General features: G+C 43.2%; 21 non-coding genes across 21 annotated transcripts; all 21 read left to right on the forward strand.

Annotated features, from left to right (window-relative positions):
* The first annotated feature begins 643 nt into the window (after positions 1 to 643).
* On the forward strand, positions 644 to 715 carry trnat-ugu (transfer RNA threonine (anticodon UGU)). The gene has a single exon. It is a non-coding gene; the product is annotated as a tRNA-Thr (tRNA).
* Positions 716 to 1,550: 835 nt separating this feature from the next.
* Positions 1,551 to 1,622, forward strand: trnat-ugu (transfer RNA threonine (anticodon UGU)). Its single transcript has one exon. It is a non-coding gene; the product is annotated as a tRNA-Thr (tRNA).
* A 422-nt stretch (positions 1,623 to 2,044) lies between these two features.
* On the forward strand, positions 2,045 to 2,116 carry trnat-agu (transfer RNA threonine (anticodon AGU)). The gene has a single exon. It is a non-coding gene; the product is annotated as a tRNA-Thr (tRNA).
* A 799-nt stretch (positions 2,117 to 2,915) lies between these two features.
* On the forward strand, positions 2,916 to 2,986 carry trnat-cgu (transfer RNA threonine (anticodon CGU)). The gene has a single exon. It is a non-coding gene; the product is annotated as a tRNA-Thr (tRNA).
* Positions 2,987 to 3,536: 550 nt separating this feature from the next.
* On the forward strand, positions 3,537 to 3,608 carry trnat-agu (transfer RNA threonine (anticodon AGU)). The gene has a single exon. It is a non-coding gene; the product is annotated as a tRNA-Thr (tRNA).
* Positions 3,609 to 4,406: 798 nt separating this feature from the next.
* On the forward strand, positions 4,407 to 4,478 carry trnat-cgu (transfer RNA threonine (anticodon CGU)). Its single transcript has one exon. It is a non-coding gene; the product is annotated as a tRNA-Thr (tRNA).
* Positions 4,479 to 5,029: 551 nt separating this feature from the next.
* On the forward strand, positions 5,030 to 5,101 carry trnat-agu (transfer RNA threonine (anticodon AGU)). Its single transcript has one exon. It is a non-coding gene; the product is annotated as a tRNA-Thr (tRNA).
* Positions 5,102 to 7,397: 2,296 nt separating this feature from the next.
* trnat-ugu (transfer RNA threonine (anticodon UGU)) lies at positions 7,398 to 7,469 on the forward strand. Its single transcript has one exon. It is a non-coding gene; the product is annotated as a tRNA-Thr (tRNA).
* A 1,440-nt stretch (positions 7,470 to 8,909) lies between these two features.
* Positions 8,910 to 8,981, forward strand: trnat-agu (transfer RNA threonine (anticodon AGU)). Its single transcript has one exon. It is a non-coding gene; the product is annotated as a tRNA-Thr (tRNA).
* A 2,190-nt stretch (positions 8,982 to 11,171) lies between these two features.
* On the forward strand, positions 11,172 to 11,243 carry trnat-ugu (transfer RNA threonine (anticodon UGU)). The gene has a single exon. It is a non-coding gene; the product is annotated as a tRNA-Thr (tRNA).
* A 421-nt stretch (positions 11,244 to 11,664) lies between these two features.
* trnat-ugu (transfer RNA threonine (anticodon UGU)) lies at positions 11,665 to 11,736 on the forward strand. Its single transcript has one exon. It is a non-coding gene; the product is annotated as a tRNA-Thr (tRNA).
* Positions 11,737 to 12,265: 529 nt separating this feature from the next.
* trnat-agu (transfer RNA threonine (anticodon AGU)) lies at positions 12,266 to 12,337 on the forward strand. Its single transcript has one exon. It is a non-coding gene; the product is annotated as a tRNA-Thr (tRNA).
* Positions 12,338 to 13,155: 818 nt separating this feature from the next.
* trnat-ugu (transfer RNA threonine (anticodon UGU)) lies at positions 13,156 to 13,227 on the forward strand. The gene has a single exon. It is a non-coding gene; the product is annotated as a tRNA-Thr (tRNA).
* A 1,300-nt stretch (positions 13,228 to 14,527) lies between these two features.
* Positions 14,528 to 14,599, forward strand: trnat-ugu (transfer RNA threonine (anticodon UGU)). Its single transcript has one exon. It is a non-coding gene; the product is annotated as a tRNA-Thr (tRNA).
* Positions 14,600 to 15,438: 839 nt separating this feature from the next.
* On the forward strand, positions 15,439 to 15,510 carry trnat-ugu (transfer RNA threonine (anticodon UGU)). The gene has a single exon. It is a non-coding gene; the product is annotated as a tRNA-Thr (tRNA).
* A 529-nt stretch (positions 15,511 to 16,039) lies between these two features.
* On the forward strand, positions 16,040 to 16,111 carry trnat-agu (transfer RNA threonine (anticodon AGU)). Its single transcript has one exon. It is a non-coding gene; the product is annotated as a tRNA-Thr (tRNA).
* An 805-nt stretch (positions 16,112 to 16,916) lies between these two features.
* On the forward strand, positions 16,917 to 16,988 carry trnat-ugu (transfer RNA threonine (anticodon UGU)). The gene has a single exon. It is a non-coding gene; the product is annotated as a tRNA-Thr (tRNA).
* An 839-nt stretch (positions 16,989 to 17,827) lies between these two features.
* On the forward strand, positions 17,828 to 17,899 carry trnat-agu (transfer RNA threonine (anticodon AGU)). The gene has a single exon. It is a non-coding gene; the product is annotated as a tRNA-Thr (tRNA).
* An 812-nt stretch (positions 17,900 to 18,711) lies between these two features.
* trnat-ugu (transfer RNA threonine (anticodon UGU)) lies at positions 18,712 to 18,783 on the forward strand. Its single transcript has one exon. It is a non-coding gene; the product is annotated as a tRNA-Thr (tRNA).
* Positions 18,784 to 20,946: 2,163 nt separating this feature from the next.
* On the forward strand, positions 20,947 to 21,018 carry trnat-agu (transfer RNA threonine (anticodon AGU)). Its single transcript has one exon. It is a non-coding gene; the product is annotated as a tRNA-Thr (tRNA).
* An 818-nt stretch (positions 21,019 to 21,836) lies between these two features.
* trnat-ugu (transfer RNA threonine (anticodon UGU)) lies at positions 21,837 to 21,908 on the forward strand. Its single transcript has one exon. It is a non-coding gene; the product is annotated as a tRNA-Thr (tRNA).
* The last annotated feature ends 823 nt before the right edge of the window (positions 21,909 to 22,731 follow it).

Below are 22,731 nucleotides of genomic sequence, written 5' to 3' on the forward strand. Positions count from 1 at the left end.
TCTTGTTTGTGACACGAGGGTGTCCTCCAGCTATTGAGGGATCACACTCCTCAGGCTGTTGCGAGAGTATGGGGTGTCTGGCCCATTTTTTGCAGTGATGGCTGAAGGCATTGGGAAATTGACAGACTGGTTGGTGCTGGGGCTGCTCTGATGCATTAGGTGTGTATGTGACCATAGATGTCTAGCAACATTAAGAACAGAATTGGACTCATTTCAAAGGAGGGCAATGGTCTTGTAAGCCAAATGTCTTGGGCTCAGTGACCATCCATGACTTTAATGTCAACTGGAGACAATGTGTGGAAAGGCCATTTCAATGTGTAGTCATGGCCTGTCCAAACAGATGCAAGCAATTGTGGGGTCTAGAAGGGGAAACCAGCTAGCTTAAACATGCATTCTTTCTAATGACTAGCAGAGGTCACTCTTCATTCTCTCTTTCTATTCCCACTGATCAGTTTAATCACTGATTGTGACATGTGCCTTTGCTACTTTTAAGAGACGGAGATGGCTAGCAGCACTGACAGGATCAAGATGATGATGTCATGGAATGTGAGAGATCTCAACGACTGGAACTGTAAAGTGATTTGAGCCGAGTCGATGTGATTTCTGTATCTGCGTCACAGCCCCGGTTGTTCAGCTTAAGCAAGGCATGGTGGCCAAGCGGCAAGGCGTTGGTCTTGTAAACCAAAGATCATGGGTTCAAATCCCATCCGTGCCTTCAGCGTGATCTTGGAATGCTTTGCGTTTGCGAAGGGCAAGCACTAAAACCTTAAGCCAGTACTCAAAAGTATTAAGCTTGGCATCTTTCTAATCATTTGTTAGCTGAGAAAACAAAACATAGTTTTAAAAGACGCAGAGGTGCTATAAAACTGCTTAAAATCTTATTCTAATGGACATCAGAGTTTGACTGCTGTTTGCAACGAACAAAACAACAACAAAACATAGACTTTTATAAAGGATGCAGAGGTGCCTTAAAGCTGCTTAACATCTTGTTCTAATGGACATCAGTTTGACTGCTGTTTGCAACAAAACAACCCCCCATTTTTTCAGTTTAAGCAAGGCGTGGTGGCCAAGCGGCAAGGCGTTGGTCTAGTAAACCAAAGATCATGGTTTCAAGTCCCATCCGTGCCTTCAGCGTGATCTTGGAATGCTTTGCGTTTGCGAAGGGCAAGCACTAAAACCTTAAGCCAGTACTCAAAAGTATTAAGCTTGGCATCTTTCTAATCATTTGTTAGCTGACGCATGCATGCTTTTACTGAAATTGAGTTGCTCTTAAAGGATGCTTTCAGAGTCAGTGTGCAAAAAAAGAAACAAACTACAACAAAACATAGACGGTTATAAAAGATGCAGAGGTGCTATAAAACTGCTTAAAATCTTATTCTAATGGACATCAGAGTTTGACTGTTGTTTGCAACGAACAAAACAACAACAAAACATAGACTTTTATAAAGGATGCAGAGGTGCCTTAAAGCTGCTTAACATCTTGTTCTAATGGACATCAGTTTGACTGCTGTTTGCAACAAAACAACCCCCCATTTTTTCAGTTTAAGCAAGGCATGGTGGCTAAGCGGCAAGGCGTTGGTCTTGTAAACCAAAGATCATGGGTTCAAATCCCATCCGTGCCTTCAGCGTGATCTTGGAATGCTTTGCGTTTGCGAAGGGCAAGCACTAAAACCTTGAGCCAGTACTCAAAAGTATTAAGCTTGGCATCTTTCTAATCATTTGTTAGCTGAGGCATGCATGCTTTTACTGAAATTGAGTTGCTTTTAAAGGATGCTTTCAGAGTCAGTGTGCAAAAAAAGAAACAAACTACAACAAAACATAGACGGTTATAAAAGATGCAGAGGTGCTACAAAACTGCTTAAAATCTTATTCTAATGGACATCAGAGTTTGACTGCTGTTTGCAACGAACAAAACAACAACAAAACATAGACTTTTATAAAGGATGCAGAGGTGCCTTTAAGCTGCTTAACATCTTGTTCTAATGGACATCAGTTTGACTGCTGTTTGCAACGAAACAACCCCCCATTTTTTCAGTTTAAGCAAGGCATGGTGGCCAAGCGGCAAGGCGTTGGTCTAGTAAACCAAAGATCATGGGTTCAAGTCCCATCCGTGCCTTCAGCGTGACCTTGGATGGTAGGTGCTTAAGTCACTGCTCAAAAGTGTTAAGGCTGCCTCCTTTCTAATCAGTTGTTAGCGTCACTCCACCTTCCATGTGTCTGTTGTAGGACTGTCTTGCTTGAGGCTCCTCTGCAACTCCACACGGTGATCTGGGGGTGGTGCTCCTCTTGTTTGTGACACGAGGGTGTCCTCCAGCTATTGAAGGATCACACTCCTCAGGCTGTTGCGAGAGTATGGGGTGTCTGGCCCATTTTTGCGGGTGACGGCTGAAGGCATTGGGAAATTGACAGACTGGTTGGGGCTGGGTCTGCTCTGATGCATTAGGTGTGTATGTGACCAGAAACGTCTAGCAACATTAAGAACAGAATTGGACTCATTTCAAAGGAGGGCAATGGTCTTGTAAGCCAAATGTCTTGGGCTCAGTGACCATCCATGACTTTAATGTCAACTGGAGACAATGTGTGGAAAGGCCATTTCAATGTGTAGTCATGGCCTGTCCAAACAGATGCAAGCAATTGTGGGGTCTAGAAGGGGAAACCAGCTAGCTTAAACATGCATTCTTTCTAATAACTAGCAGAGGTCACTCTTCATTCTTTCTTTCTATTCCCACTGATCAGTTTAAACACTGATTGTGACATGTGCCTTTGCTACTTTTAAGAGACGGACATGGCTAGCAGCACTGACAGGATCACAGATGATGATGTCATGGAATGTGAGAGATCTCAAAGACTGGAACTGTAAAGTGATTTGAGCCGAGTCGATGTGATTTCTGTATCTGCTTTGGATGTCCAAGTTTGGCGTGGTGGCCAAGTGGTAAGGCGTTGGTCTCGTAAACCAAAGATCATGGGTTCAAACCCATCCATGCCTTTAGTGTGAGTTTTGTGTTACTTCTGAAAGTTGCCTTTCGTCTTTTTGTGGTCTCTGACAATAGACTTATCTCTGTGCCTGTCCTGCTACACCTCAGTGCAGCATTTGTTACTGTAGACCATAACAATTTACTACAGAGATTAGAGCTTGCCCTTGTTATTAAAGGTACTATGCTGCAGTGCTTTGAATCAAGTCTATTCCAATTTGTTCATGTAAATGGGAGGCCTCTTCACACATTAAGAGGAATGATGGGTTCCGTGCTGCCACCAAGTTACATAATCCATGCCTCCCTTAGGCAGTATCATTAGAAAGTAAAGCATACACTTTCATTGCCTCTGCTACCTGAAGCACATGTGTTTTTACTGAAATTACGTTTCTTTTAAAGGATGCTTTCAGAGCCAGTGTACAAAAAGAAACAAACAACAACAAAACATAGACTTTTATAAAGGATGCAGAGGTGCCTTTAAGCTGCTTAACATCTTGTTCTAATGGACATCAGTTTGACTGCTGTTTGCAACGAAACAACCCCCCATTTTTTCAGTTTAAGCAAGGCATGGTGGCCAAGCGGCAAGGCGTTGGTCTAGTAAACCAAAGATCATGGGTTCAAGTCCCATCCGTGCCTTCAGCGTGACCTTGGATGGTAGGTGCTTAAGTCACTGCTCAAAAGTGTTAAGGCTGCCTCCTTTCTAATCAGTTGTTAGCGTCACTCCACCTTCCATGTGTCTGTTGTAGGACTGTCTTGCTTGAGGCTCCTCTGCAACTCCACACGGTGATCTGGGGGTGGTGCTCCTCTTGTTTGTGACACGAGGGTGTCCTCCAGCTATTGAAGGATCACACTCCTCAGGCTGTTGCGAGAGTATGGGGTGTCTGGCCCATTTTTGCGGTGACGGCTGAAGGCATTGGGAAATTGACAGACTGGTTGGGGCTGGGTCTGCTCTGATGCATTAGGTGTGTATGTGACCAGAAACGTCTAGCAACATTAAGAACAGAATTGGACTCATTTCAAAGGAGGGCAATGGTCTTGTAAGCCAAATGTCTTGGGCTCAGTGACCATCCATGACTTTAATGTCAACTGGAGACAATGTGTGGAAAGGCCATTTCAATGTGTAGTCATGGCCTGTCCAAACAGATGCAAGCAATTGTGGGGTCTAGAAGGGGAAACCAGCTAGCTTAAACATGCATTCTTTCTAATAACTAGCAGAGGTCACTCTTCATTCTTTCTTTCTATTCCCACTGATCAGTTTAAACACTGATTGTGACATGTGCCTTTGCTACTTTTAAGAGACGGACATGGCTAGCAGCACTGACAGGATCACAGATGATGATGTCATGGAATGTGAGAGATCTCAAAGACTGGAACTGTAAAGTGATTTGAGCCGAGTCGATGTGATTTCTGTATCTGCTTTGGATGTCCAAGTTTGGCGTGGTGGCCAAGTGGTAAGGCGTTGGTCTCGTAAACCAAAGATCATGGGTTCAAACCCCATCCATGCCTTTAGTGTGAGTTTTGTGTTACTTCTGAAAGTTGCCTTTCGTCTTTTTGTGGTCTCTGACAATAGACTTATCTCTGTGCCTGTCCTGCTACACCTCAGTGCAGCATTTGTTACTGTAGACCATAACAATTTACTACAGAGATTAGAGCTTGCCCTTGTTATTAAAGGTACTATGCTGCAGTGCTTTGAATCAAGTCTATTCCAATTTGTTCATGTAAATGGGAGGCCTCTTCACACATTAAGAGGAATGATGGGTTCCGTGCTGCCACCAAGTTACATAATCCATGCCTCCCTTAGGCAGTATCATTAGAAAGTAAAGCATACACTTTCATTGCCTCTGCTACCTGAAGCACATGTGTTTTTACTGAAATTACGTTTCTTTTAAAGGATGCTTTCAGAGCCAGTGTACAAAAAAGAAACAAACAACAACAAAACATAGACTTTTATAAAGGATGCAGAGGTGCCTTAAAGCTGCTTAACATCTTGTTCTAATGGACATCAGTTTGACTGCTGTTTGCAACGAAACAACCCCCCATTTTTTCAGTTTAAGCAAGGCATGGTGGCCAAGCGGCAAGGCGTTGGTCTAGTAAACCAAAGATCGTGGGTTCAAGTCCCATCCGTGCCTTCAGCGTGACCTTGGATGGTAGGTGCTTAAGTCACTGCTCAAAAGTGTTAAGGCTGCCTCCTTTCTAATCAGTTGTTAGCGTCACTCCACCTTCCATGTGGCTGTTGTAGGACTGTCTTGTTTGAGGATCCTCTGCAACTCCACACGGTGATCTGAGGGTGGTGCTCCTCTTGTTTGCGACTCAAGACCGGAGGGTGTCCTCCAGCTATTGAGGGATCACACTCCTCAGCCTGTTGCGAGAGTATGGGGTGTCTGGCCCATTTTTGTGGTGACGGCTGAAGGCATTGGGAAATTGACAGACTGATGGGGCTGGGTCTGCTCTGATGCATTAGGTGTGTATGTGACCATAGATGTCTAGCAACATTAAGAACAGAATTGGACTCATTTCAAAGGAGGGCAATGGTCTTGTAAGCCAAATGTCTTGGGCTCAGTGACCATCCATGACTTTAATGTCAACTGGAGACAATGTGTGGAAAGGCCATTTCAATGTGTAGTCATGGCCTGTCCAAACAGATGCAAGCAATTGTGGGGTCTAGAAGGGGAAACCAGCTAGCTTAAACATGCATTCTTTCTAATGACTAGCAGAGGTCACTCTTCATTCTTTCTTTCTATTCCCACTGATCAGTTTAAACACTGATTGTGACATGTGCCTTTGCTACTTTTAAGAGACGGACATGGCTAGCAGCAGTGACAGGATCAAAGATGATGATGTCATGGAATGTGAGAGATCTCAAAGACTGGAACTGTAAAGTGATTTGAGCCGAGTCGATGTGATTTCTGTATCTGCGTCACAGCCCCGGTTGTTCAGCTTAAGCAAGGCATGGTGGCCAAGCGGCAAGGCGTTAGTCTTGTAAACCAAAGATCATGGGTTCAAATCCCATCCGTGCCTTCAGCGTGATCTTGGAATGCTTTGCGTTTGCGAAGGGCAAGCACTAAAACCTTAAGCCAGTACTCAAAAGTATTAAGCTTGGCATCTTTCTAATCATTTGTTAGCTGAGGCATGCATGCTTTTACTGAAATTGAGTTGCTTTTAAAGGATGCTTTCAGAGTCAGTGTGCAAAAAAAGAAACAAACTACAACAAAACATAGACGGTTATAAAAGATGCAGAGGTGCTACAAAAACTGCTTAAAATCTTATTCTAATGGACATCAGAGTTTGACTGCTGTTTGCAACGAACAAAACAACAACAAAACATAGACTTTTATAAAGGATGCAGAGGTGCCTTAAAGCTGCTTAACATCTTATTCTAATGGACATCAGAGTTTGACTGCTGTTTGCAACGAACAAAACAACAACAAAACATAGACTTTTATAAAGGATGCAGAGGTGCCTTAAAGCTGCTTAACATCTTGTTCTAATGGACATCAGTTTGACTGCTGTTTGCAACGAAACAACCCCCCATTTTTTCAGTTTAAGCAAGGCATGGTGGCCAAGCGGCAAGGCGTTGGTCTAGTAAACCAAAGATTGTGGGTTCAAGTCCCATCCGTGCCTTCAGCGTGACCTTGGATGGTAGGTGCTTAAGTCACTGCTCAAAAGTGTTAAGGCTGCCTCCTTTCTAATCAGTTGTTAGCGTCACTCCACCTTCCATGTGTCTGTTGTAGGACTGTCTTGCTTGAGGCTCCTCTGCAACTCCACACGGTGATCTGAGGGTGGTGCTCCTCTTGTTTGCGACTCAAGACCGGAGGGTGTCCTCCAGCTATTGAGGGATCACACTCCTCAGCCTGTTGCAAGCGTATGGGTGTCTGGTCCATTGTTGCGGTGACGGCTGAAGGCATTGGGAAATTGACAGACTGATTGGGGCTGGGTCTGCTCTGATGCATTAGGTGTGTATGTGACCATAGATGTCTAGCAACATTAAGAACAGAATTGGACTCATTTCAAAGGAGGGCAATGGTCTTGTAAGCCAAATGTCTTGGGCTCAGTGACCATCCATGACTTTAATGTCAACTGGAGACAATGTGTGAAAAGGCCATTTCAATGTGTAGTCATGGCCTGTCCAAACAGATGCAAGCAATTGTGGGGTCTAGAAGGGGAAACCAGCTAGCTTAAACATGCATTCTTTCTAATGACTAGCAGAGGTCACTCTTCATTCTCTCTTTCTATTCCCACTGATCAGTTTAAACACTGATTGTGACATGTGCCTTTGCTACTTTTAAGAGACGGAGATGGCTAGCAGCAGTGACAGGATCAAAGATGATGATGTCATGGAATGTGCGAGATCTCAAAGACTGGAACTGTAAAGTGATTTGAGCCGAGTCGATGTGATTTCTGTATCTGCTGTGGATGTCCAAGTTTGGCGTGGTGGCCAAGTGGTAAGGTGTTGGTCTTGTAAACCAAAGATCATGGGTTCAAATCCCATCCGTGCCTTCAGCGTGATCTTGGAATGCTTTGCGTTTGCGAAGGGCAAGCACTAAAACCTTAAGCCAGTACTCAAAAGTATTAAGCTTGGCATCTTTCTAATCATTTGTTAGCTGAGAAAACAAAACATAGACAGTTTTAAAAGACGCAGAGGTGCTATAAAACTGCTTAAAATCTTATTCTAATGGACATCAGAGTTTGACTGCTGTTTGCAACGAACTAAACAACAACAAAACATAGACTTTTATAAAGGATGCAGAGGTGCCTTAAAGCTGCTTAACATCTTGTTCTAATGGACATCAGTTTGACTGCTGTTTGCAACAAAACAACCCCCCATTTTTTCAGTTTAAGCAAGGCGTGGTGGCCAAGCGGCAAGGCGTTGGTCTAGTAAACCAAAGATCATGGTTTCAAGTCCCATCCGTGCCTTCAGCGTGATCTTGGAATGCTTTGCGTTTGCGAAGGGCAAGCACTAAAACCTTAAGCCAGTACTCAAAAGTATTAAGCTTGGCATCTTTCTAATCATTTGTTAGCTGACGCATGCATGCTTTTACTGAAATTGAGTTGCTTTTAAAGGATGCTTTCAGAGTCAGTGTGCAAAAAAAGAAACAAACTACAACAAAACATAGACGGTTATAAAAGATGCAGAGGTGCTATAAAACTGCTTAAAATCTTATTCTAATGGACATCAGAGTTTGACTGCTGTTTGCAACGAACAAAACAACAACAAAACATAGACTTTTATAAAGGATGCAGAGGTGCCTTAAAGCTGCTTAACATCTTGTTCTAATGGACATCAGTTTGACTGCTGTTTGCAACAAAACAACCCCCCATTTTTTCAGTTTAAACAAGGCATGGTGGCCAAGCGGCAAGGCGTTGGTCTTGTAAACTAAAGATCATGGGTTCAAATCCCATCCGTGCCTTCAGCGTGATCTTGGAATGCTTTGCGTTTGCGAAGGGCAAGCACTAAAACCTTGAGCCAGTACTCAAAAGTATTAAGCTTGGCATCTTTCTAATCATTTGTTAGCTGAGGCATGCATGCTTTTACTGAAATTGAGTTGCTTTTAAAGGATGCTTTCAGAGTCAGTGTGCAAAAAAAGAAACAAACTACAACAAAACATAGACGGTTATAAAAGATGCAGAGGTGCTACAAAAACTGCTTAAAATCTTATTCTAATGGACATCAGAGTTTGACTGCTGTTTGCAACGAACAAAACAACAACAAAACATAGACTTTTATAAAGGATGCAGAGGTGCCTTAAAGCTGCTTAACATCTTATTCTAATGGACATCAGAGTTTGACTGCTGTTTGCAACGAACAAAACAACAACAAAACAGACTTTTATAAAGGATGCAGAGGTGCCTTAAAGCTGCTTAACATCTTGTTCTAATGGACATCAGTTTGACTGCTGTTTGCAACGAAACAACCCCCCATTTTTTCAGTTTAAGCAAGGCATGGTGGCCAAGCGGCAAGGCGTTGGTCTAGTAAACCAAAGATCATGGGTTCAAGTCCCATCCGTGCCTTCAGCGTGACCTTGGATGGTAGGTGCTTAAGTCACTGCTCAAAAGTGTTAAGGCTGCCTCCTTTCTAATCAGTTGTTAGCGTCACTCCACCTTCCATGTGGCTGTTGTAGGACTGTCTTGTTTGAGGATCCTCTGCAACTCCACACGGTGATCTGAGGGTGGTGCTCCTCTTGTTTGCGACTCAAGACCGGAGGGTGTCCTCCAGCTATTGAGGGATCACACTCCTCAGCCTGTTGCGAGAGTATGGGGTGTCTGGCCCATTTTTGTGGTGACGGCTGAAGGCATTGGGAAATTGACAGACTGATTGGGGCTGGGTCTGCTCTGATGCATTAGGTGTGTATGTGACCATAGATGTCTAGCAACATTAAGAACAGAATTGGACTCATTTCAAAGGAGGGCAATGGTCTTGTAAGCCAAATGTCTTGGGCTCAGTGACCATCCATGACTTTAATGTCAACTGGAGACAATGTGTGGAAAGGCCATTTCAATGTGTAGTCATGGCCTGTCCAAACAGATGCAAGCAATTGTGGGGTCTAGAAGGGGAAACCAGCTAGCTTAAACATGCATTCTTTCTAATGACTAGCAGAGGTCACTCTTCATTCTTTCTTTCTATTCCCACTGATCAGTTTAAACACTGATTGTGACATGTGCCTTTGCTACTTTTAAGAGACGGACATGGCTAGCAGCAGTGACAGGATCAACGATGATGATGTCATGGAATGTGAGAGATCTCAAAGACTGGAACTGTAAAGTGATTTGAGCCGAGTCGATGTGATTTCTGTATCTGCGTCACAGCCCCGGTTTTTCAGCTTAAGCAAGGCATGGTGGCCAAGCGGCAAGGCGTTAGTCTTGTAAACCAAAGATCATGGGTTCAAATCCCATCCGTGCCTTCAGCGTGATCTTGGAATGCTTTGCGTTTGCGAAGGGCAAGCACTAAAACCTTAAGCCAGTACTCAAAAGTATTAAGCTTGGCATCTTTCTAATCATTTGTTAGCTGAGGCATGCATGCTTTTACTGAAATTGAGTTGCTTTTAAAGGATGCTTTCAGAGTCAGTGTGCAAAAAAAGAAACAAACTACAACAAAACATAGACGGTTATAAAAGATGCAGAGGTGCTACAAAAACTGCTTAAAATCTTATTCTAATGGACATCAGAGTTTGACTGCTGTTTGCAACGAACAAAACAACAACAAAACATAGACTTTTATAAAGGATGCAGAGGTGCCTTAAAGCTGCTTAACATCTTGTTCTAATGGACATCAGTTTGACTGCTGTTTGCAACGAAACAACCCCCCATTTTTTCAGTTTAAGCAAGGCATGGTGGCCAAGCGGCAAGGCGTTGGTCTAGTAAACCAAAGATTGTGGGTTCAAGTCCCATCCGTGCCTTCAGCGTGACCTTGGATGGTAGGTGCTTAAGTCACTGCTCAAAAGTGTTAAGGCTGCCTCCTTTCTAATCAGTTGTTAGCGTCACTCCACCTTCCATGTGTCTGTTGTAGGACTGTCTTGCTTGAGGCTCCTCTGCAACTCCACACGGTGATCTGAGGGTGGTGCTCCTCTTGTTTGCGACTCAAGACCGGAGGGTGTCCTCCAGCTATTGAGGGATCACACTCCTCAGCCTGTTGCAAGCGTATGGGGTGTCTGGTCCATTGTTGCGGTGACGGCTGAAGGCATTGGGAAATTGACAGACTGATTGGGGCTGGGTCTGCTCTGATGCATTAGGTGTGTATGTGACCATAGATGTCTAGCAACATTAAGAACAGAATTGGACTCATTTCAAAGGAGGGCAATGGTCTTGTAAGCCAAATGTCTTGGGCTCAGTGACCATCCATGACTTTAATGTCAGCTGGAGACAATGTGTGAAAAGGCCATTTCAATGTGTAGTCATGGCCTGTCCAAACAGATGCAAGCAATTGTGGGGTCTAGAAGGGGAAACCAGCTAGCTTAAACATGCATTCTTTCTAATGACTAGCAGAGGTCACTCTTCATTCTCTCTTTCTATTCCCACTGATCAGTTTAAACACTGATTGTGACATGTGCCTTTGCTACTTTTAAGAGACGGAGATGGCTAGCAGCAGTGACAGGATCAAAGATGATGATGTCATGGAATGTGAGAGATCTCAAAGACTGGAACTGTAAAGTGATTTGAGCCGAGTCGATGTGATTTCTGTATCTGCTGTGGATGTCCAAGTTTGGCGTGGTGGCCAAGTGGTAAGGTGTTGGTCTTGTAAACCAAAGATCATGCGTTCAAATCCCATCCGTGCCTTCAGCGTGATCTTGGAATGCTTTGCGTTTGCGAAGGGCAAGCACTAAAACCTTAAGCCAGTACTCAAAAGTATTAAGCTTGGCATCTTTCTAATCATTTGTTAGCTGACGCATGCATGCTTTTACTGAAATTGAGTTGCTTTTAAAGGATGCTTTCAGAGTCAGTGTGCAAAAAAAGAAACAAACTACAACAAAACATAGACGGTTATAAAAGATGCAGAGGTGCTATAAAACTGCTTAAAATCTTATTCTAATGGACATCAGAGTTTGACTGCTGTTTGCAACGAACAAAACAACAACAAAACATAGACTTTTATAAAGGATGCAGAGGTGCCTTAAAGCTGCTTAACATCTTGTTCTAATGGACATCAGTTTGACTGCTGTTTGCAACAAAACAACCCCCATTTTTTCAGTTTAAACAAGGCATGGTGGCCAAGCGGCAAGGCGTTGGTCTTGTAAACCAAAGATCATGGGTTCAAATCCCATCCGTGCCTTCAGCGTGATCTTGGAATGCTTTGCGTTTGCGAAGGGCAAGCGCTAAAACCTTGAGCCAGTACTCAAAAGTATTAAGCTTGGCATCTTTCTAATCATTTGTTAGCTGAGGCATGCATGCTTTTACTGAAATTGAGTTGCTTTTAAAGGATGCTTTCAGAGTCAGTGTGCAAAAAAAGAAACAAACTACAACAAAACATAGACGGTTATAAAAGATGCAGAGGTGCTACAAAAACTGCTTAAAATCTTATTCTAATGGACATCAGAGTTTGACTGCTGTTTGCAACGAACAAAACAACAACAAAACATAGAATTTTATAAAGGATGCAGAGGTGCCTTAAAGCTGCTTAACATCTTATTCTAATGGACATCAGAGTTTGACTGCTGTTTGCAACGAACAAAACAACAACAAAACAGACTTTTATAAAGGATGCAGAGGTGCCTTAAAGCTGCTTAACATCTTGTTCTAATGGACATCAGTTTGACTGCTGTTTGCAACGAAACAACCCCCCATTTTTTCAGTTTAAGCAAGGCATGGTGGCCAAGCGGCAAGGCGTTGGTCTAGTAAACCAAAGATCATGGGTTCAAGTCCCATCCGTGCCTTCAGCGTGACCTTGGATGGTAGGTGCTTAAGTCACTGCTCAAAAGTGTTAAGGCTGCCTCCTTTCTAATCAGTTGTTAGCGTCACTCCACCTTCCATGTGGCTGTTGTAGGACTGTCTTGTTTGAGGATCCTCTGCAACTCCACACGGTGATCTGAGGGTGGTGCTCCTCTTGTTTGCGACTCAAGACCGGAGGGTGTCCTCCAGCTATTGAGGGATCACACTCCTCAGCCTGTTGCGAGAGTATGGGGTGTCTGGCCCATTTTTGTGGTGACGGCTGAAGGCATTGGGAAATTGACAGACTGATTGGGGCTGGGTCTGCTCTGATGCATTAGGTGTGTATGTGACCATAGATGTCTAGCAACATTAAGAACAGAATTGGACTCATTTCAAAGGAGGGCAATGGTCTTGTAAGCCAAATGTCTTGGGCTCAGTGACCATCCATGACTTTAATGTCAACTGGAGACAATGTGTGGAAAGGCCATTTCAATGTGTAGTCATGGCCTGTCCAAACAGATGCAAGCAATTGTGGGGTCTAGAAGGGGAAACCAGCTAGCTTAAACATGCATTCTTTCTAATGACTAGCAGAGGTCACTCTTCATTCTTTCTTTCTATTCCCACTGATCAGTTTAAACACTGATTGTGACATGTGCCTTTGCTACTTTTAAGAGACGGACATGGCTAGCAGCAGTGACAGGATCAAAGATGATGATGTCATGGAATGTGAGAGATCTCAAAGACTGGAACTGTAAAGTGATTTGAGCCGAGTCGATGTGATTTCTGTATCTGCGTCACAGCCCCGGTTTTTCAGCTTAAGCAAGGCATGGTGGCCAAGCGGCAAGGCGTTAGTCTTGTAAACCAAAGATCATGGGTTCAAATCCCATCCGTGCCTTCAGCGTGATCTTGGAATGCTTTGCGTTTGCGAAGGGCAAGCACTAAAACCTTAAGCCAGTACTCAAAAGTATTAAGCTTGGCATCTTTCTAATCATTTGTTAGCTGAGGCATGCATGCTTTTACTGAAATTGAGTTGCTTTTAAAGGATGCTTTCAGAGTCAGTGTGCAAAAAAAGAAACAAACTACAACAAAACATAGACGGTTATAAAAGATGCAGAGGTGCTACAAAAACTGCTTAAAATCTTATTCTAATGGACATCAGAGTTTGACTGCTGTTTGCAACGAACAAAACAACAACAAAACATAGACTTTTATAAAGGATGCAGAGGTGCCTTAAAGCTGCTTAACATCTTGTTCTAATGGACATCAGTTTGACTGCTGTTTGCAACGAAACAACCCCCCATTTTTTCAGTTTAAGCAAGGCATGGTGGCCAAGCGGCAAGGCGTTGGTCTAGTAAACCAAAGATTGTGGGTTCAAGTCCCATCCGTGCCTTCAGCGTGACCTTGGATGGTAGGTGCTTAAGTCACTGCTCAAAAGTGTTAAGGCTGCCTCCTTTCTAATCAGTTGTTAGCGTCACTCCACCTTCCATGTGTCTGTTGTAGGACTGTCTTGCTTGAGGCTCCTCTGCAACTCCACACGGTGATCTGAGGGTGGTGCTCCTCTTGTTTGCGACTCAAGACCGGAGGGTGTCCTCCAGCTATTGAGGGATCACACTCCTCAGCCTGTTGCAAGCGTATGGGGTGTCTGGTCCATTGTTGCGGTGACGGCTGAAGGCATTGGGAAATTGACAGACTGATTGGGGCTGGGTCTGCTCTGATGCATTAGGTGTGTATGTGACCATAGATGTCTAGCAACATTAAGAACAGAATTGGACTCATTTCAAAGGAGGGCAATGGTCTTGTAAGCCAAATGTCTTGGGCTCAGTGACCATCCATGACTTTAATGTCAACTGGAGACAATGTGTGAAAAGGCCATTTCAATGTGTAGTCATGGCCTGTCCAAACAGATGCAAGCAATTGTGGGGTCTAGAAGGGGAAACCAGCTAGCTTAAACATGCATTCTTTCTAATGACTAGCAGAGGTCACTCTTCATTCTCTCTTTCTATTCCCACTGATCAGTTTAAACACTGATTGTGACATGTGCCTTTGCTACTTTTAAGAGACGGAGATGGCTAGCAGCAGTGACAGGATCAAAGATGATGATGTCATGGAATGTGAGAGATCTCAAAGACTGGAACTGTAAAGTGATTTGAGCCGAGTCGATGTGATTTCTGTATCTGCTTTGGATGTCCAAGTTTGGCGTGGTGGCCAAGTGGTAAGGCGTTGGTCTTGTAAACCAAAGATCATGGGTTCAAATCCCATCCGTGCCTTCAGCGTGATCTTGGAATGCTTTGCGTTTGCGAAGGGCAAGCACTAAAACCTTAAGCCAGTACTCAAAAGTATTAAGCTTGGCATCTTTCTAATCATTTGTTAGCTGAGAAAACAAAACATAGACAGTTTTAAAAGACGCAGAGGTGCTATAAAACTGCTTAAAATCTTATTCTAATGGACATCAGAGTTTGACTGCTGTTTGCAACGAACTAAACAACAACAAAACATAGACTTTTATAAAGGATGCAGAGGTGCCTTAAAGCTGCTTAACATCTTGTTCTAATGGACATCAGTTTGACTGCTGTTTGCAACAAAACAACCCCCCATTTTTTCAGTTTAAGCAAGGCGTGGTGGCCAAGCGGCAAGGCGTTGGTCTAGTAAACCAAAGATCATGGTTTCAAGTCCCATCCGTGCCTTCAGCGTGATCTTGGAATGCTTTGCGTTTGCGAAGGGCAAGCACTAAAACCTTAAGCCAGTACTCAAAAGTATTAAGCTTGGCATCTTTCTAATCATTTGTTAGCTGACGCATGCATGCTTTTACTGAAATTGAGTTGCTTTTAAAGGATGCTTTCAGAGTCAGTGTGCAAAAAAAGAAACAAACTACAACAAAACATAGACGGTTATAAAAGATGCAGAGGTGCTATAAAACTGCTTAAAATCTTATTCTAATGGACATCAGAGTTTGACTGCTGTTTGCAACGAACAAAACAACAACAAAACATAGACTTTTATAAAGGATGCAGAGGTGCCTTAAAGCTGCTTAACATCTTGTTCTAATGGACATCAGTTTGACTGCTGTTTGCAACAAAACAACCCCCCATTTTTTCAGTTTAAACAAGGCATGGTGGCCAAGCGGCAAGGCGTTGGTCTTGTAAACCAAAGATCATGGGTTCAAATCCCATCCGTGCCTTCAGCGTGATCTTGGAATGCTTTGCGTTTGCGAAGGGCAAGCACTAAAACCTTGAGCCAGTACTCAAAAGTATTAAGCTTGGCATCTTTGTAATCATTTGTTAGCTGAGGCATGCATGCTTTTACTGAAATTGAGTTGCTTTTAAAGGATGCTTTCAGAGTCAGTGTGCAAAAAAAGAAACAAACTACAACAAAACATAGACGGTTATAAAAGATGCAGAGGTGCTACAAAAACTGCTTAAAATCTTATTCTAATGGACATCAGAGTTTGACTGCTGTTTGCAACGAACAAAACAACAACAAAACATAGACTTTTATAAAGGATGCAGAGGTGCCTTAAAGCTGCTTAACATCTTATTCTAATGGACATCAGAGTTTGACTGCTCTTTGCAACGAACAAAACAACAACAAAACAGACTTTTATTAAGGATGCAGAGGTGCCTTAAAGCTGCTTAACATCTTGTTCTAATGGACATCAGTTTGACTGCTGTTTGCAACGAAACAACCCCCCATTTTTTCAGTTTAAGCAAGGCATGGTGGCCAAGCGGCAAGGCGTTGGTCTAGTAAACCAAAGATCATGGGTTCAAGTCCCATCCGTGCCTTCAGCGTGACCTTGGATGGTAGGTGCTTAAGTCACTGCTCAAAAGTGTTAAGGCTGCCTCCTTTCTAATCAGTTGATAGCGTCACTCCACCTTCCATGTGTCTGTTGTAGGACTGTCTTGGTTGAGGCTCCTCTGCAACTCCACACGGTGATCTGAGGGTGGTGCTCCTCTTGTTTGCGACTCAAGACCGGAGGGTGTCCTCCAGCTATTGAGGGATCACACTCCTCAGCCTGTTGCGAGAGTATGGGGTGTCTGGCCCATTTTTGTGGTGACGGCTGAAGGCATTGGGAAATTGACAGACTGATTGGGGCTGGGTCTGCTCTGATGCATTAGGTGTGTATGTGACCATAGATGTCTAGCAACATTAAGAACAGAATTGGACTCATTTCAAAGGAGGGCAATGGTCTTGTAAGCCAAATGTCTTGGGCTCAGTGACCATCCATGACTTTAATGTCAACTGGAGACAATGTGTGGAAAGGCCATTTCAATGTGTAGTCATGGCCTGTCCAAACAGATGCAAGCAATTTTGGGGTCTAGAAGGGGAAACCAGCTAGATTAAACATGCATTCTTTCTAATGACTAGCAGAGGTCACTCTTCATTCTCTCTTTCTATTCCCACTGATCAGTTTAAACACTGATTGTGACATGTGCCTTTGCTACTTTTAAGAGACGGAGATGGCTAGCAGCAGTGACAGGATCAAAGATGATGATGTCATGGAATGTGAGAGATCTCAAAGACTGGAACTGTAAAGTGATTTGAGCCGAGTCGATGTGATTTCTGTATCTGCTGTGGATGTCCAAGTTTGGCGTGGTGGCCAAGTGGTAAGGTGTTGGTCTTGTAAACCAAAGATCATGGGTTCAAATCCCATCCGTGCCTTCAGCGTGATCTTGGAATGCTTTGCGTTTGCGAAGGGCAAGCACTAAAACCTTAAGCCAGTACTCAAAAGTATTAAGCTTGGCATCTTTCTAATCATTTGTTAGCTGAGAAAACAAAACATAGACAGTTTTAAAAGACGCAGAGGTGCTATAAAACTGCTTAAAATCTTATTCTAATGGACATCAGAGTTTGACTGCTGTTTGCAACGAACTAAACAACAACAAAACATAGACTTTTATAAAAGATGCAGAGGTGCCTTAAAGCTGCTTAACATCTTGTTCTAATGGACATCAGTTTGACTGCTGTTTGCAACAAATCAAACCCCCATTTTTTCAGTTTAAGCAAGGCGTGATGGCCAAGCGGCAAGGCGTTGGTCTAGTAAACCAAAGATCATGGTTTCAAGTCCCATCCGTGCCTTCAGCGTGATCTTGGAATGCTTTGCGTTTGCGAAGGGCAAGCACTAAAACCTTAAGCCAGTACTCAAAAGTATTAAGCTTGGCATCTTTCTAATCATTTGTTTGCTGACGCATGCATGCTTTTACTGAAATTGAGTTGCTTTTAAAGGATGCTTTCAGAGTCAGTGTGCAAAAAAAGAAACAAACTACAACAAAACATAGACGGTTATAAAAGACGCAGAGGTGCTATAAAACTGCTTAAAATCTTATTCTAATGGACATCAGAGTTTGACTGCTGTTTGCAACGAACAAAACAACAACAAAACATAGACTTTTATAAAGGATGCAGAGGTGCCTTAAAGCTGCTTAACATCTTGTTCTAATGGACATCAGTTTGACTGCTGTTTGCAACGAAACAACCCCCCATTTTTTCAGTTTAAGCAAGGCATGGTGGCCAAGCGGCAAGGCGTTGGTCTAGTAAACCAAAGATCATGGGTTCAAGTCCCATCCGTGCCTTCAGCGTGCCCTTGGATGGTAGGTGCTTAAGTCACTGCTCAAAAGTGTTAAGGCTGCCTCCTTTCTAATCAGTTGTTAGCGTCACTCCACCTTCCATGTGTCTGTTGTAGGACTGTCTTGGTTGAGGCTCCTCTGCAACTCCACACGGTGATCTGGGGGTGGTGCTCCTCTTGTTTGTGACACGAGGGTGTCCTCCAGCTATTGAGGGATCACACTCCTCAGGCTGTTGCGAGAGTATGGGGTGTCTGGCCCATTTTTTGCAGTGATGGCTGAAGGCATTGGGAAATTGACAGACTGGTTGGTGCTGGGTCTGCTCTGATGCATTAGGTGTGTATGTGACCATAGATGTCTAGCAACATTAAGAACAGAATTGGACTCATTTCAAAGGAGGGCAATGGTCTTGTAAGCCAAATGTCTTGGGCTCAGTGACCATCCATGACTTTAATGTCAACTGGAGACAATGTGTGGAAAGGCCATTTCAATGTGTAGTCATGGCCTGTCCAAACAGATGCAAGCAATTGTGGGGTCTAGAAGGGGAAACCAGCTAGCTTAAACATGCATTCTTTCTAATGACTAGCAGAGGTCACTCTTCATTCTCTCTTTCTATTCCCACTGATCAGTTTAATCACTGATTGTGACATGTGCCTTTGCTACTTTTAAGAGACGGAGATGGCTAGCAGCACTGACAGGATCAAAGATGATGATGTCATGGAATGTGAGAGATCTCAACGACTGGAACTGTAAAGTGATTTGAGCCGAGTCGATGTGATTTCTGTATCTGCGTCACAGCCCCGGTTGTTCAGCTTAAGCAAGGCATGGTGGCCAAGCGGCAAGGCGTTGGTCTTGTAAACCAAAGATCATGGGTTCAAACCCCATCCATGCCTTTAGTGTGAGTTTTGTGTTACTTCTGAAAGTTGCCTTTCGTCTTTTTGTGGTCTCTGACAATAGACTTATCTCTGTGCCTGTCCTGCTACACCTCAGTGCAGCATTTGTTACTGTAGACCATAACAATTTACTACAGAGATTAGAGCTTGCCCTTGTTATTAAAGGTACTATGCTGCAGTGCTTTGAATCAAGTCTATTCCAATTTGTTCATGTAAATGGGAGGCCTCTTCACACATTAAGAGGAATGATGGGTTCCGTGCTGCCACCAAGTTACATAATCCATGCCTCCCTTAGGCAGTATCATTAGAAAGTAAAGCATACACTTTCATTGCCTCTGCTACCTGAAGCACGTGTGTTTTTACTGAAATTACGTTTCTTTTAACCCCTTACCTGGCGGCGCCAAGATCACCAAAAACTCCTGAAAAAGCATACCCAAATTAAATCAGCTGCTGTTCCTGAACTCTTTGGAGTACATGCAAAAGCTTGATCTCTTTGTAAAGAAGACAAGCTATATTTTTCATTTCTGCAGTCAAAAATGCTGTAACTGTTATGAGATTGTAGCTATTAAGTTTGGAACACAGAAAAATTAGACAATTTTTACCTCGCCTGGATTTTTCCTGTTAGTTTTTATCTAATTAAACACTGAGTGTAGAAGGTATGGATTGGAAAATATAATGAAGCTGTAGAATCAAGTCTTTTTACCATGTATTTCAAATTTTATCAAGATAGCACAAAAACCTACCATTTTGTAAAGGTTTTTGTGTGTTGATCTCAGGTGTGGTCTTGCTTGTGCCATTTGGAGATGGCCAAGTGCTACATGTGAGCAGCCTTTGTTATCCAAACTTCAAATGTCTGTAACTCATCAATGCTTCAACATACGGTCATCAATGAGGGCTCTAATCAAAGATACTACCCTGAGGAATCCTCTGATATACACAAAGTTACTGATAGTACAAATTAATTACAATTATAGACATATAAATCAGAGGTTGCCCTAATTTGAAAAAGAAGGAAAATGTTAGGCCTTCATTCACAAACCACCCAGTCTATTTTCAGTGATTCCTTCACACACCCAAAATAAATAAATTATATATTGATCAAAAGTTACAGTAAATGTAAACACTACATATACACATAAAATAAAAAACCACAATCCTCCCAAGAGTCCTTCTCTGATACACAACTTACAACGCCCCCACCCCCACAAACAAAACGTACACAAAGCCCACCACAAAGCATAAAGCTTTCTGTAAAACTTTAGACACTTAACTGGTCAAAAAGAAGCTCTGAGCCTTTGTCCTCCTCATCCTCATTACATCTAAACAGCATATAATACGACGACGAGCTGAGAATAAAACGTAACACGTACCGTGGTTCGCCGTTGGAGTACAGCTGTTCATTCAGGAGATTCCGTAAAACGGGTCGAATCAGCGATTAAATCCTCTAATAAACAATAATCCACTCTCGTGAGTCATTTCGTCACTTCGTTGAATAAATATAGTCTGTTTTTGGTGCATTCTGACAATCCGTTGGCGAGAAAAAGATTTGTAAACACTGTTTACGCACGACTGCAAACACACTCTCACTTCCTGCTCAGTTTCACGCACGGAGGACGCACTGGTTACGCAGCGAGTTTATGGTTTCATATGAAAACCCACCCCATAGCGCCATATACCCACGTGTCAGGAATTTTATTGGCTATACATCTGTGGTTTCGGATTTTGGGTCAGAGTCGACCAATCAGAACGATTGGACAAGATTTTGGGGCAGGTCCAGAAAGGTCACATGACACTGTCTGGTTATTATTAGCTCTGGAGAACCCATTTCATAACATGATTGGACAAATGAGGTGTCAATCCAATTCTGAGGGTCTAATCTGTCATATAAAAGCATCGTAAAGGCAAACGGTAGCGTTACTGTGACGCTATGAGGCTTCAAAGTCGGAAATCGCTACAGAGGGCCCGAGAGCGGGCCCTTGCCAGTTAACAGGTTAAAGGTTGCTTTCAGAGCCAGTGTACAAAAAAGAAACAAACAACAACAAAACATAGACTTTTATAAAGTATGCAGAGGTGCCTTAAAGCTGCTTAACATCTTGTTCTAATGGACATCAGTTTGACTGCTGTTTGCAACGAAACAACCCCCCATTTTTTCAGTTTAAGCAAGGCATGGTGGCCAAGCGGCAAGGCGTTGGTCTAGTAAACCAAAGATCGTGGGTTCAAGTCCCATCCGTGCCTTCAGCGTGACCTTGGATGGTAGGTGCTTAAGTCACTGCTCAAAAGTGTTAAGGCTGCCTCCTTTCTAATCAGTTGTTAGCGTCACTCCACCTTCCATGTGGCTGTTGTAGGACTGTCTTGTTTGAGGATCCTCTGCAACTCCACACGGTGATCTGAGGGTGGTGCTCCTCTTGTTTGCGACTCAAGACCGGAGGGTGTCCTCCAGCTATTGAGGGATCACACTCCTCAGCCTGTTGCGAGAGTATGGGGTGTCTGGCCCATTTTTGCGGTGACGGCTGAAGGCATTGGGAAATTGACAGACTGATTGGGGCTGGGTCTGCTCTGATGCATTAGGTGTGTATGTGACCATAGATGTCTAGCAACATTAAGAACAGAATTGGACTCATTTCAAAGGAGGGCAATGGTCTTGTAAGCCAAATGTCTTGGGCTCAGTGACCATCCATGACTTTAATGTCAACTGGAGACAATGTGTGGAAAGGCCATTTCAATGTGTAGTCATGGCCTGTCCAAACAGATGCAAGCAATTGTGGGGTCTAGAAGGGGAAACCAGCTAGCTTAAACATGCATTCTTTCTAATGACTAGCAGAGGTCACTCTTCATTCTTTCTTTCTATTCCCACTGATCAGTTTAAACACTGATTGTGACATGTGCCTTTGCTACTTTTAAGAGACGGACATGGCTAGCAGCAGTGACAGGATCAAAGATGATGATGTCATGGAATGTGAGAGATCTCAAAGACTGGAACTGTAAAGTGATTTGAGCCGAGTCGATGTGATTTCTGTATCTGCGTCACAGCCCCGGTTTTTCAGCTTAAGCAAGGCATGGTGGCCAAGCGGCAAGGCGTTGGTCTTGTAAACCAAAGATCATGGGTTCAAATCCCATCCGTGCCTTCAGCGTGATCTTGGAATGCTTTGCGTTTGCGAAGGGCAAGCACTAAAACCTTAAGCCAGTACTCAAAAGTATTAAGCTTGGCATCTTTCTAATCATTTGTTAGCTGAGAAAACAAAACATAGACAGTTTTAAAAGACGCAGAGGTGCTATAAAACTGCTTAAAATCTTATTCTAATGGACATCAGAGTTTGACTGCTGTTTGCAACGAACAAAACAACAACAAAACATAGACATTTATAAAGGATGCAGAGGTGCCTTAAAGCTGCTTAACATCTTGTTCTAATGGACATCAGTTTGACTGCTGTTTGCAACAAAACAACCCCCCATTTTTTCAGTTTAAGCAAGGCGTGGTGGCCAAGCGGCAAGGCGTTGGTCTAGTAAACCAAAGATCATGGTTTCAAGTCCCATCCGTGCCTTCTGCGTGATCTTGGAATGCTTTGCATTTGCGAAGGGCAAGCACTAAAACCTTAAGCCAGTACTCAAAAGTATTAAGCTTGGCATCTTTCTAATCATTTGTTAGCTGACGCATGCATGCTTTTACTGAAATTGAGTTGCTTTTAAAGGATGCTTTCAGAGTCAGTGTGCAAAAAAAGAAACAAACTACAACAAAACATAGACGGTTATAAAAGATGCAGAGGTGCTATAAAACTGCTTAAAATCTTATTCTAATGGACATCAGAGTTTGACTGCTGTTTGCAACGAACTAAACAACAACAAAACATAGACTTTTATAAAGGATGCAGAGGTGCCTTAAAGCTGCTTAACATCTTGTTCTAATGGACATCAGTTTGACTGCTGTTTGCAACAAAACAACCCCCCATT

The sequence above is a fragment of the Archocentrus centrarchus genome, chromosome 18 (genome assembly GCF_007364275.1).
Source record: "Archocentrus centrarchus isolate MPI-CPG fArcCen1 chromosome 18, fArcCen1, whole genome shotgun sequence".
Lineage (NCBI taxonomy): Eukaryota > Metazoa > Chordata > Actinopteri > Cichliformes > Cichlidae > Archocentrus > Archocentrus centrarchus.